At 60.4% G+C, this 13,739-nt stretch overlaps 1 long non-coding RNA gene across 1 annotated transcript; it reads left to right on the top strand.

Moving 5' to 3' along the window:
• Window positions 1-8,033: 8,033 nt before the first annotated feature.
• LOC131810359 (uncharacterized) lies at window positions 8,034-13,523 on the top strand. Its single transcript, XR_009345555.1, has 5 exons — window positions 8,034-8,169; window positions 9,434-9,545; window positions 9,823-10,819; window positions 13,011-13,200; window positions 13,394-13,523. It is a non-coding gene; the product is annotated as an uncharacterized LOC131810359 (long non-coding RNA).
• Window positions 13,524-13,739: the final 216 nt, after the last annotated feature.

Here is a 13,739-nt window from a genome sequence, read left to right as displayed (position 1 = left end):
CGGCCTGGCCTTGGAACAGGCTCCTTTTCTCACACCTCTGGGTGGGATTTCTACCTTTTCCCTGCTAAATTGCCCGATTCCTTTTGTAGCCTTGATCATGGTCTCTATGGATTTGCTCAGCGAGCTCAGGGTCTGTCCGGTCTGAATCCCCGACTTGGACGGAACCAGATGTGCCCATTGGCGGCCTGGTGGCCGGCATGCCCGCGGTGTTGGGTCGGGTCTCCCTCCTGACCCCGGGCTGCCAGGCAGCAGCGGGTTCTCCAGCCTCTCCTGCCCCTGCTGTGGGGGGATCCAGCCCTGTTTTGCTCCATGTCGTGACCCTGTCTCCCTGCCTCCCCCACGCCCCCCGCTGGCTTGTCCATCCCTGGGCCCTGCCGCTCCCTCCAGTCCGTGTCTCACTTTGCCCGAACCAGCTGGTTTGTAAAACTGTCCCTTTGCTCTGAGCCCACAGCCCGGAGGAGCTGGTCCCTCCACTCTGTTTGTGACATCTACTTAGTTATTCACGCCCTTTCCTCTCACAAATTTTAGGGTAAATGCGTCTGGTTCTCGAAAACCCTCCCGCTGTCATTTGGAGCAGGACTGCGCAGGCTTTGCAGGTGCGCGGAGGGACGGGCTGTGGGTGAAGCTCAGTCCCAGCCAGGAGCTCGGCGGCCTCTCCGCGCCTCCGCCGGCGCCCGCGGGCCTGCCTCAGGCTGGCGGTCCTCCCCACAGATGCCGTGTATTCAGTCAGCTCCCAGACACGCTGTCACTCCTCGATACTGTGAACCCACCTTTTCTTGCTGTCTTGCTGGTTGGCTAATGCTGGTATATACCGTGCGGTGGGTGGTTTTCATCCCTAAAAATGGGGTGCGGGGTGCCGGGGTGGCTCCGCGGGCTGCGTGACTGACCTCCGGCCTTGACCTAAGGGTTCTGCGTTCAGGCCCAACTTTGGGCTCCACAATGGGCAAGGAGACTACCTAAAAAAAAATTTTATGTTATGTAAAATTCACCTCTTTTTTTTTTTTTTTTCTAAAGTAAGCTTGACACCCAACACGGGTCTTGAACTCACAACCCCAGTATCAAGAGTCAGATGCTCTACCGACCAAGCCAGCCAGGCACCCCTAAAATTCACTGCTTGGAAGTGTGTGTTCCAGCGGCACTGAGCATGTTTCCGTGATGCGGAGCCGTGGCCACGTCTGCCTGGTTCCAGAGAGACTCTCGGCTACTGCACCACTGATCTGCTCAGTCCCTGGATGTGCCTGTCCTGGCCATTTCGTAGTAAAAGAATCATGCAACATGTGACGCTCTGTGCCTGGCTTCTTTACTATTCTTTATTGAGATGTTGATCTTTTTATTGTGATGAAATATACTTCACATAAAATTTACCATTTTAACCCTTTCTGGGTACACAGCTCGGGGGCATGGACGCACTCACAGTGTGGGACCACCCTCCCCACTGCCCATCTCCAGAACTTTCCATGTCCCCAAGCCGACACTCTGTCCCAGGAGACACGCTCCCCACCCAGCCCCTGGTGCCCCCATTCACTGCCTGCATGAACTCAGTCACTCCAGTTTCCTGGCGAAGTGAAGCTGTACAGTGTCTGTCCTTCTGTGACCGGCTGATTGCGCTCAGCACAACGTCCTTGGGAGAACGGCGTCTGTAGGTCAGGCTCTTACTGGGCTCTTATTCGAATAGTTTATCCATCAGTTCTGTTGGTACTTCCAGATGGATGGTCACGTCTTCTGCAAATAACACCCATCGTTATCTCTTCTCTTATACCTGGGTGCGAGGCCTCTCGCGGATTTTCCTTCCACGTCCCGTTGAGCAGGTCTCCAGAACCATATGGAGCTGGGGCCGTGCCGTGGGGCCCCCTGCCCTGACCCAGGTCTAAAGAGAATGGGTGGGAAGCCTGCCGGGGGCCCGTGACGCCTGGGCTGAGGTTTCAGGGTGTGGGTCTCCTCATGTTCCTGAGCTTCCTGAGCGAAGGAGCACTTCGCTAAGAGGAATCTTTAAAAATCACAATTAGATTAGGGGCACCTGGGTGGCTCAGTGGGTGAAGCCTCTGATTTCGGTGCAGGTCATGATCTCAGGGTCCTGGGATTGAGCCCCGCATCGGGCTCTCTGCTCAGCGGGGAGCCTGCTTCCCCTTCCCCCCCACCGGTCTCTCTGCCTACCTGTGATCTCTGTCTGTCAAAGAAATAAATAAAATCTTAAAAAAAAAAATCACAGTTGGGTCGATTCTAAGATTTATTAAAAACCTTTCCTGCATCCGTTGAGGTGTTCACACCTTGTGTGATCTAGCAAACCATGCTTGCATTTGGTGAGGAAACTTTCGGTCATCCTGTGTTATTTTTAGTGCACCACCCCATGGGTGCAGTTACAGAGAAGATCCCCATGTTGAGAGCCCAACCCCCCATCCCCACACCCACAGGCCCTGGAATCAGGGCAGGCTCCCGACAGGAGACACGGAGCCCCAGGCTTCCAGACACATCGGGGGTCTCCCAGCGGGCTCCCTGCTGCCTGTGTCCCCCGTGCTGGGTGCCGGGGAGTGAGCAGAGTGGAAGGTCCCTCCTCTCTCATCCTGGGGACATCACGAGGCCCCCTGGCACTGGGGGCCCATCCGAGGCGTCCAGGGCGGATGGCCACCTCAGGCGCCGTGTTAGGGTGTTGCAAGATGTGGATTCTAACGACAGCTGGCTCTTGCTGTAGGTCTCAGAGAGTCCAGCAAAGGAACAGAGACAACATTTCAGAAAACAGATGGTCACATGAGGGAACGTATCTCACCCTTTCCAAGGGAAGACACAACAGAAAGAGCTTTGTGTCCAATGCACAAGCCATTTAAGGTACAGAAAGGTCAGACTCCTCAGGCTCTCAGGATAAGTCCTTTTTACGAGGGAAGTGCCTGCGGGGGGCTGCACTTGGGATAATAACCGGCCCCGAGAGTTGCAGAAACATGGGACCATTAAGCACCCCTGATCCAAGTTTGTTCAAATACGAAAACCGCAACAGGCGCCAGGGCAGCCTGAGGGACCAGAGAAAAGCATGAGCCAGACAGGGCGAAGCCTGGGGTGTGTGCTTACCCCTACCAAACCCGGGAGTCTCATGCCTGCGTCTGTGGGAAGCCCGGCAGTGCTGCAGCAGGGACACCTCCCAGGCGACAGAGGAGGGGAGGGGGACACTCCAGCCACCACCTGGACGGTGCCCGTGAGCTCTGCCCGGGAGCAGGTGGGGCCTAGGCCCTGAGGCCGTGTCAGTAAGGGGAACCAGGTCTTGGGAGACTGGGGGTTTTAGTCACGGGGCAACCTGTGCTGGGAGGGAGGGGTGAGGGTCTCGGGGAGGGTTCCCAGCAAGGGAAATGGCCTGGGAGGGAACGTGGACAGAGTGGATGGGGTGAGGGAAGAGTGCAGGCAGGTGCAACCCAGGGGCACAGGTGCAGCTTTGGGGAGGGTTATGGCCAGGGAAGGCAAGTGTGACCAAGGGGCAGGCACAGCTGGGGGAAACAGCTGGGTATGTCCGCGGCACAGGTGTTGCCAGGGTGGGCCCTAGCTGACTCGCTAGGGTTAGTGATTGGGTCTGTGGGGAAACCATGAATGTACAGGGTTGGCAAGGGACGAGATGTCCCCAGCCCTGGCAGGAGTGACGAGTGTGGACAGCAAACAGGCCAGGGGCAACCATGCTTTCCTGGGAGCAGGTCTGACAGTGAAGGTGACCAGCAGGCCCAGTCAAGAGGGTCAGAGAAGTCATGCTGGAACCCCGCATGTCCCCAGACAGCCGAGAGGCCCAAGAGGTTGTGTGTGCCTTAAGCACCAAAGCGGGGGCCACTGGGCCTGCCCTGAGGCCTGGGAACAGGATCAGGCGTCGGAGCCAGCCCTGACACGAGTCTCCACCTTGTGGCCCACACCAGCTTTCTGTCCTGCACCTCTGGGACCATCCCCTCTGCTACACAGACCTCTCGAATGTCCAGAGCAGGGCAGGGCAGGGCAGGGCGGGGCAGGGCGGCTGTGAGGGTGGGTGATGTTCAGGCACACCTGGGGGCTGGACCTGCCGACACCCTGGACCTGCCGACATCCTGGACCTGCCGATGTCCTGGACCTGCCGACGTCCTGGACCTGCCGACACCCTGGACCTGCCGACACCCTGGACCTGCCGACATCCTGGACCTGCCGACATCCACCAGCACATATGTGGTGGGGACGCGGCCTGCAGAGAGTTCTGCGTGTGTGTGTACGTGTGTGCATGGGCGTGTGTCCCACACACATAGGTTGTCAGGGCGGGGGTGGAGGACCAGGTCCAACCCTTGGCTGGGAAGTCTGCCCAGGTCCAAGGCAGTCTGGAGTCTGGGGAGCCTGGGCTTGGACACAGGGTCAGAACTGTGAGAACCCACAGGCTGGGGGCAGCTGCAGGGCCCAGAGCAGCCAGCCGGAGCCTGGGGGCCTGGGCAGAGGAGCTCCTGACTCTGGTGCTGGAGAAGACCTTCCCCGCCGAGCTTGGGTGTGCCAGGTTTCTGCACCCTCGAAAGGCCAAAGGCTCACAGCGGATGGCCATCTGCGCTCCCCGGGGCGGGAGGGACGTCTGTGATGCTCTGGGAGCCAAGGAAGGAGCCTTTCCCTCTGGACGAAGTGTGGCTTCGGGGAGCCAGGGTACTCGAACGGCCCTCATCTGGCCAGACTCCACTGAAGAAATAAGAAGGCGCCTGAGGCCCATGGCCCACGCGGGAGACTCAGGTGAGTGCAACGCTTGCTGCCCTCGGGCCCTGGGGGCAACTCCTAGAGGCCTCAGCAGCAGGGTGGTTGGCGTGGGAGCCCGGAAGGGAACAAGCTGCTTCCAGCCGTTAGCCGCCTCCAGAGCCAGACAGACGGCACGACACGAGAGGTTCACCGTGAGCCTCCTTGGAGCCCGCGCAGCCCGGGCCCCTGACCGTGGCCGGCCCTGCAGGAGAGGACTGGCAGGTCCCCGGGCAGGCAGCACCAGCTCCTACAAGTGGCTGGCGAGTCCCACGGTTACCAAAGGGGCCCCGGGGGCGTGAGCCAGGCGGCGGGGGCGATCGCGGGCCACCCACGGGTCTCCCACTCGCACGCGGACCTGGAGGCCTCAGCGCGGGCGCATGTGCGGGGACGCCCGCCGCCCCACGCCAGCCCACAGCAGCTCTCCCCTGATGACGAGGTCGCTGCTCAGGAAAACACACAGATCTGTCGAAGGAGGCTGCCGCCAGCACGGGTCCATGTCTAACAGGTACCCTCACTGGCATTTGGGGGCATTTCCTTATAATCATTTTTCCCCCCTTAAAATCTTTTTTACACAGTGATGCAAATACACGGCTAAAAACCAATTTTGCTTTTCCCGTTCAAGGTCGCACTGTCTTCTCTCCCCTTCCGTTATTGTGCGCTCACCGGACACGGCTTAGTGGCCGAAGGTCATGACATTACCTGCCCTCGATGGGTTCGCGCACGATGGTTTCTGCGGGGTCAGGCGGGCACCTCATCTCTCGTTCCTGCTGAGGACTCTCAGGAGCCATCCAGACGACCCGTGCCCAGGGTGGCCAGCGTGCTGGTGTGCAGAGGAGACATGGGGACGCTGAGTCGCTCACCCCGGGTCCGGCCGGGAGCAGGGACAGAGAGCCCAGCCCCACGATCTGCAGGTCAGCCACGTCCTGGGATCCCCACCCAGGGGCAGGCCCCACACCTCCCTTGGCGCTGCTCCGTGGGGATGCTGGGACCACCCCGCAGGCCAACACTCAGGGGCGGCTGAGGGCCCTTGCTCTTAGCCAGACTTGTGCCCCCCACCCCCGGCCCTCTGTCTGCCTCCCTGGCGAGAGGTAGTGCCGAACCCTTCTCACTAACCAGACAGCTGTAGGGGTGCCTTGGGAGGTAAGGAATGCTCCGGGCTCTGCAGTGGGCTTTTGCTCATTTAAAGGTGGCTGTGTGCCTCATGTTTGCACCAGGGAACTCGGGCGCTGTCAGCAGGGGCGTGGCCTCAGCTGGGACCAGGCTTCTCAGTCCCTGGATGGCCCAGCTGCCCTGAAGAATGCGAGTCAGGCTCCTAAGTGCCGTGTCACCTGTGTGCCCAGACAGCAGAGGAGAATGAGCCCCTGGAGGTCCCCAGGGGTCAGGGAGGGCACAGGGGCTGTCCTGCATCCTCGTGGCTGGGTTCCTAGAGGACACGCCTCAGCCACAACAGCCCCTCCCAAGAGGAGCAAGGCCTGGGGGGGGTGCAGCGGGGGAGGTCGGCACCATCCCAGGGGCTCCGACCAGACAAGCCGACCAGCCCCTTCACGCCATCCCTGAGCTCTGGGGAGCGGGTGGCCGTGCCTTCACCGAGTGCAGGCCTCAGGTGACTCTGCGGACCACAAACCCTGCGCCGTGAAGGCGTCCGGGGCTCTGGGTCCCCTCAGTCCCCTTTGCCTCCAGTGTCACCTCATCGGCACATGGAGACTCAGCACCAGGACACGTCCCGGGCCCTACAGGCCACCGGCCAGCTTCCATGACGCCACCACGCATCCCGCACAGGAGGAAGGTGTCCAAGCGCTCCTTGCCGTGGCCTCCTGCCAGGAGGACAGCCTTAACTGCACACTCTGCGAAGCCCCGAATCCCCCAGACACAGCCCAGCTGCTCTCCAGGGGCCTGTGGCTCCCCACCCCTCCTCTGCCCCTTGCTGACCACCTTTCTCTCTTGCACCTGCACTGTGGCTCCAAGAAGCTTCTCTGGCCTCTGTCCTGCTGAGCCCTTAACAGCCAAACAAATATTTGCGCAGGGTGGCGCTCAGGGTTATGTATTAAATGGGCCTAAAGTCAGAAGATCCGGTGGTGGCCCTATAAGGGCCTGGGTGGCCAGGGGAGCACAGGGATGACAGGCCCGTGGTCGTGCCGCATCCTGGGCCTCCCTACCCAGACGGGAAGGCAGAGCTCCCTGGTGGGCCGCCCCCGCGTCAGGCAAAGGCCAGCAAAGGGCTGGGCAGAACGAGGCGGTAGGAGCCCCGGGGAATGCGAGGTGCATGGAAGGTTCTTAGCAGAGATCGGCCAGAATGTGGCAGCGTCCTGGAGGCCAGCAGCGTGCAGGGCGAGGAGCTCCCACGGCGTTTCCCACAGTGGCTGTATCAGTTATCTACTGCTCTGGGGCCAGGGACCCCACTTCTGTGGGTGGGAACGCCAGGCATTTGTCCTCTCTTTCGGTGGCCCAGGGACCCAGAGCCGCTGACAGAGCAGAAGGTTGTCCCTGCCGTACAGGGCACCAGCCCAGAGCTTGGCTGGAGGCCCCCACGGGGCTGCCCACGAGGGCTGGTGTCCCCCAGGGAGGGCAGCCCTGGATGGAGCCCCGTGACCAGGTGTGGCCTTTTCAGAACCAGTCTGGAAAGTGTGGCTCTCTGAGTTCTGTGGCATTGTGTGTGCCAGGACGTGAGTCCAGGGACAGGGAGGGATGGGTGCCCAGGGGACAAGTACTTCACAGTGGGGTGCCTGTGGCTCTGGGAGTTGGCCGGCCACAGGGGCTTCGATTTCGACCAGCCACTAGTCAGGGTCGCTGCCCGATTGGTTTTGTTTGGTTTAGCTTTTTCCCTGGAAGCTTTCAGCCCATTTATGGGTTTGCTTGTTCGTGCAGACCGGTGGACTGTGGCTGGTTGCTGAAGAGCAGAACGTGGGAAGAGTCTGGAGAAGACGCACATTTAATTCAGACAAATGCTTGGGTGCACATGACCTTCATGGGGACAGGTCTTCTCTCCAGAGACCCCAGAACGAACCTGCCTGTTGGGGTCCCTGGTCCCTGAGGTCCAACAGCGTCTTGTTCTACGGAAATGTTGCCACGTGCTGTCCTTAGCCAGCCTTTTCAAGCAGCAAACCTAATTTTCATAAGAACAGCTCCGGGTCTGTGGTCAGTCACTCAGGTTGCTCTGCGGCACCCTGGACTTGGCCGTGAGTCTCCAACACAAGTCAGCATCTGCTCTGACTTTGTGTCAACTTGGCTGTGCCACGAGGGGCCTCAGACACGTGGTCAAACATTGCTCCCGGTGTTTCTGCGAGGGTGATTCTGGATGAGACGAGCCAAATGAGTAAAGTGGGGTAAAGCAGGTGGTCTTCCCGGCGACGGTGGCCTCCGCCGATCTCCTGCCTCTGCACTCGGCCTGGAGTGACACTGCAGCTTTCTGGGTCTCCGCCTTGCCACATGCAGATCTCAGGACTTCTCGGCCTCCACCATCTGGTGAGCAAATTCTTTACGACATTTTTATGTGTACGACCTACTAGTTCTGTTCCTCTGGAGGCCCCCGACCAATAGTTTCTCAGTGCCCGGGGGACTCTGGGTCGCATCTAGCTCATCTGACGGAGCAGAGGGGATGCCAGGTGGGCTTTCCCACCGTAGGAGTGCAGGGATTCTCTCCCGCTCATGCCGGCCCCCTGGGTCACAGGCGTGTGGGCTGCTGTACACTCGTGCATCAGCTTCACAGACAGGCCCGGAAGCCGATGAGGAACCCTCTGTGGGGTGAGGGGAACCTTGTGACTCAGAAGAGTGGGGTCCCGAGGTCATGAGAAGACCCTCGGCAGGCTTTCTAGAGCAGAAAGACAGCCGCCCTGGAGAAGGAGCTGCCTTTGTTGATAATACAGGAATGAGCATAGGGGGAGGTGTGCTGGACCCGAGCTTGCCAGGTCTCCTCGGAGGTGCCAGTGAGGGTTTTGGGAGTGGGCAGGGGACCCATGATTTGGTGTTTTCCGATGCCTGGGACGGAGGCGTGTGGAGGCTGCAGGCGGGGTCCCTTCTCTCTGCCAGGGGAGGGGCTGCTTCAGCACCAAGGTCAGGAGCATTCCGACATTCTTCCAAGGGGAGGGACCTATGTTCAGGCCCTGAGAACCCACATTTTGGCACCTCACTGAGAAAGAGCCCAGGTTCTGGGCTGCACGTCAGAATGGCCCGGGGCAGTGGTTCCGGCTGGCTGCCCCCCGGACAGGGACGCCACCTGCAGGCCGGCTTGAGAATGTGCCAGCCGCCGAGGAGGGGGCCATCAGGTCCCGCTAGGCCATCCCATGGCCCAAGTGTGAAGCTGGCCAGCCCACAGGGAGGTAGGGGGTCCCAATCCAGCCCCGCAGCAGGTGACCGGGCAGGGCCTCGCAGACCGAGAGTTGAGGTCACCGGGGCAGTCTCCTGCAATGTGCCCAGGCCCCAGCTGGGGGGTGGCCTAGCCCTGAAGGAAGGGTGACCTTGGTCATAGTCCATCGCGGAGGTGGGACATGTGCTACAGAGGTTTGCTAATAACAAACAGGATTACTTGCTTCCCTGCAAGGCTGGTTTCTTGGAGTTCATAGAACATTCCAGCAAGGCTGAAATGCTCTTTGACTTTCAGCAGCAAGCAGGGAGCGTTTGGGGCCCACAGGCTCACCCCGGCAGGCTGTGCCCATGAAGCAGCGCCCTCCAGGCCGCAGCCCCACCTAGGCCTGTGGCTGACTCAAGGCCATTTTTTGTACTTTGTCAGGTGACAGGTGTTCGCTCTGTGTCCTTGTAGTCCCTGGCTCCCCGGGGTGCTGTGTGCTGGCTTCCCGCGGCAGGTGCCAGGCCTGCTGGTGGTCACAGGGGAGCACACAGGGGTAAGCCTCCCCTTACACACCTGAAAAGCAAGGACAGGGTAGGGTAGCCTGGGGCAATCAGCTTGGCTTCTCCCGGGTCCCTGCACAGACGTCTGCCCCACCCCACAGCCTAGGGAAACGGGCCTGCTGGAGGAGGGCAGGGTGGGGGAGCTGCAAACAGGGCAATTAAGGCCTCCTTCTAATTGCAGGCAATTAATTAGTTGGTAATTGAGCCTCCCCCAGCATTAGGCTGTTTGGGAAGAGCTAACGACCTTCACCTGCTCCCTGTGCTGTGCAGGCAGTCCGGCAGGTGGGGGTCCCGAGCCTGCGCCATCCCTGAGCAGCTGTGTGGCAGCTAGAGCGCCTTCCCCCTTCCCAGGACCCGCAGAGGACACTCTCAGGGAAGCTGAGGAGTGGGGGGTGGGGGGTGGGGGCGGTGCGGGGGGTGGGGCAGGCCGGCTCCCACCTGCCAGGGGCAGGAGCCTTCGGCGGCATCAGAAGGGCCTTGGGTGGGGAGCTGGCTGCTGTGCTCGGGCCCCTCTGAGACAATCCCGGCCCGAGAGAGTGTGCAAGGCTGGGGCTCTGTCGGCAGCTCACCGAGGGTCTCCCCTCTTTCAGAAGCTCCAGGCCCCCTTTGTCTGAACAGCCCCGTTACAGGAAAAAGCTGAGCCTACGCGATGTCCCTTGGTGTCAGGGGACAGGACAAAAAGCAAAGACCCGGAGGGTAGATATGGAGTCCCGTGCCGGCCACGCAGGTTCCCCTAACGGCCCCATCTTCCTGAAGCCCTGCTGCTGCGCGCTGTGGAGACCCTGCCCCGTCCCTGGAGGTGGCTCCAGGACACAGCTTAGAGCCAATACCCGCAGGGTGGGTGTGACTAGCCCACTAAGGACTCCACGGGGACTTGCAAGGTTTGCTGCGGGGGTGGGGGGTGTCCATTCGCCTGGGCACTGCCCAAGGCCAGCCTCCGGTGTACGTTCCCTTGTTCATTAAACCTGCCGCCCACCGGCCTGGAGCGTCCTGCCCCTTTCTTCTGCCTCTCCCGCCCTCCACATTTGGGGCGGTTTCAGATTTCAGCAGGGAGGCCAACCGCCACCACTGGGGAGGGACACAGGCACTTGTTTATTCTGCCGTTTTATCCCTCGTGTGGTCCCTGGGACCACCCTGCCATCAGGACACGGGCTGCTCCACCCCACAGAGACCCGTCTTGCTGCCCCTTCTTGCCCCCGATCCCTCACCTCTGCGAACCACTCGGCGGTTCTCCACCTCCATAATTCTGTCATTTGAAGATTATTAGGTAAGTGGAATCACAGCATATTGGACTGGATTTTCGAGATTGGATTTTTCCCCCAGCAAATGCCTGTGAGACCCACCCAAGCTGTCTTCAACTTAATATACGTTATTCCAAAGTGTCTCTTAACATTTCCAATACTACCTAAGTCTAGTCGGGTTTCACTTTGTGACACCAAATGTAAGACGTTTCCTCTTGGGAACGGTGATTCAGTGGCCAAGCTGGCCCTCTCACTGGCTGAGTTCTCTTCTGTATCACAAACGTAAAGGAGCCCTGATGCCATTTCAGTGCCACAACAGTGGTGCGGGCTTGTGGAGTCTCCTAGCCTTCCCCAGACCGAATCCGCAATCTCTGCAGAGTGGAAAGGTGTCCATGCAGGGGCGTAGCCAGCCCAGCAGGCCAAGGTGGTGCCCCTGCCCCTGGAGAGCTCTGCGGGGTGCTGGCGGGATCCCCTTCCTGACCATGGCTGGTTTCTGTGGGCACCAGCCCACGCCCCACATTGCGTTGCTCCCTGTGCCCTGCGGGGAATGCCCCCCACATGACTGCTGATGGGAGTTTGCATTTTTGTGGCCCTTAAGATAGTCAGGTAAATATATTTTTTATTTTTATTTTTTTAAAAAAGATTTTATTTATTTATTTGACAACGATCCCAGAGAGAGAGGAGGAAGCAGGCTCCCTGCTGAGCAGAGAGCCCAACGTGGGGCTCGATCCCAGGACCTATTTTTTATTTTAGTCTAGAGACTTTGGGCTCAAGAGGTGTCCTTAATGTGGTATAGTTAACCTCATGAAATCCTGTATTCTTTCATCTTCTCGGCACCCTCTGGCTCACCGGGTCACTTATACTGTTTCAAGAACATCTCTCTCAGCCTTTTCTGGACTACAGGAGGCCACTGACCATCAGAGCCTTTACCTGATGCAGACTTTGCCTCAGTGGCTGCTGGGCGCCCTCGCTGACAATAGCCTCACAGGTCTTGCCAGGCTCCCCCGCCTGCCTTACACACTGGAAGGGGCTGGGGGGCCAGGTGTGCCCTGCCAGGCAGTTGCTTGGCAATGGGGACACCAGCCTGGGGCACCGCAGCCCTGACACTGGGAGAAGACCTCCCTGAATGAGGGAGGAGGCAGGCGACACTTGTACCGCAAGGGCTAGGCCATGACAGGACACGTGGGGGACAAGAGACGGTCAGCTAGGACTACAGCCAGAGGGCAAGGGGTGAGGGCAGACGTAAGCTGACCCCTCCTGGAGGTGAGGCTTCCAAGGGATGCCCAGGAAGGCCGGGGAGGAGGCTCGATTGGGAAGTGGGCTCTGAATTTAGGAGATGAACTGAGTGGGTGGTGGCAGAGCAGCACTCAGCCCTGAGCTCTGTTCTGCCACTCTTGGGAGCACGTGAGCCAAGGGAGCACCTGTGGGGACCAGCAGCAATGGGGGTGGGGGTGACTGGGTGATGGGGGCTCCTGCAGGTCAGGACCCAGCTGGCTGGCTGGGAGTCAGCCTGGCTTATAGCACAGCCCCCGGCCTCCAGATCCTGCCCTCCAAGCCCTAAGCCTTAGGTGGACCCTGGGTACGGCTCCTGCATGGGACTCCTCCCTGACACTGGCAGCAGCTTCCTGGAGGTGTGAGCCTAAAAGGGTTTAGGCCCTCTTTGGGCCTGATCTTGCCCCCCAAGCCTGGAAGGTGGAAGGCCACCCCAGGCTTAGCAGGAACAGCCTGCAGTCCCTTTCCCAGGGCAGCCTCCCTGGCCAGCTCCGTCAGCCCCACGGGCTCTCGCAGCAAGCCTGTGTCCCCCAGTCTCCCTGAACACTTGCCTGCCCAGCTGACAGCCAGGCCCGTGACACACCAACTGCTGCCACAGAGGCCCCCGAGGGACACCCTGGGCAGCAGTGCCACCTCCATTAAAGCAGCTCAGGGAGTGCTGTCCTCCAAGAAACAAACAAGACGGTGACTCTCCCTCCGGTTCCCGACACTCTTCTTGGCAACACCCTCATGCTGCAAGGCTGGCAGTCTATTTCCACTGGAGACTCTGGACGCTCAGACTCGGGAGGGATGTCCTCCGGTGCCTGCCGGAGGGACGAGAACCCCCAGGACTCAGGCACAAAGGCCAGCTGGGAGGGAGGCCACGGGGACATCCCAGAGTTCAGGGGCCCCCATGCCCCAGCACACTTGCAACCCCTAACCCTGACTCACTCTCATCTCACTCAGATGCCCCCAAGGAGGCTGACAAGCTCCAAACCCTTTTACTAACACCCAAGAGAGTCTAATAAATGAGAAACTGACGGCCGCTCAGGACCGTTCTCTGCGTCAGGGGCAGCTCAGACCACGCCTGTGGGAATCCCACCAGCCTCAGAGTCGTCCTGCCGTGCCGGGCCCCCGCGGCCTAGAAGGGTTACAGGTCAGTCACCCGCACGGACCCCAAGCACTTCGGAAGTAACTGTGGGGAGCATTCCCAGTCCCCTCCCCATCCGTGAGGCCTCCCGGCTGCAGGGGTTGTTTAGTGGGAAGAGTAACCCGTTGGACCGGCCCCACCAGCTCGGAGAAACCCCAGGTCACACTTGCCTTTTTCCCATCTCTCCCGGTCAACCCAGAAGTGCCGAGTGCGGGAGAGAGCCTTAATCTGCGCCTGCGCCGGGCTCCGGGCGCCCTTCCTGGTTCGGGCCAAGGTCACGGACCCTCTGTTCAGCTGCAGGCCCTCGAGGAGCACCAGCGCCAGCCCGATGGCACAGAAGGCAGCCCCCGTCTTTACTCAGGATGACACCCCCTTGCGGCACAGCCGCGTCCTCGCCCGCCCCACCGCCGGGAGGGCAGAGCCCCGAGGACACGCGAAGGGGAGAGCTCACTGCCCTTCCTCCGGGGGCTCCCCGGCACACCGCCTGCCCCTTCCCCGCGCCCCGCACGCTGCGTGCGCAGGGGGTGCCGAGAGGCCCGCCCTGC

This window comes from Mustela lutreola, chromosome 10 (genome assembly GCF_030435805.1).
Source record: "Mustela lutreola isolate mMusLut2 chromosome 10, mMusLut2.pri, whole genome shotgun sequence".
Classification (NCBI taxonomy): Eukaryota; Metazoa; Chordata; class Mammalia; order Carnivora; family Mustelidae; genus Mustela; species Mustela lutreola.
Note: the sequence above shows the minus strand (reverse complement) of the source record. Positions and strands in the feature narration are given on the sequence as shown.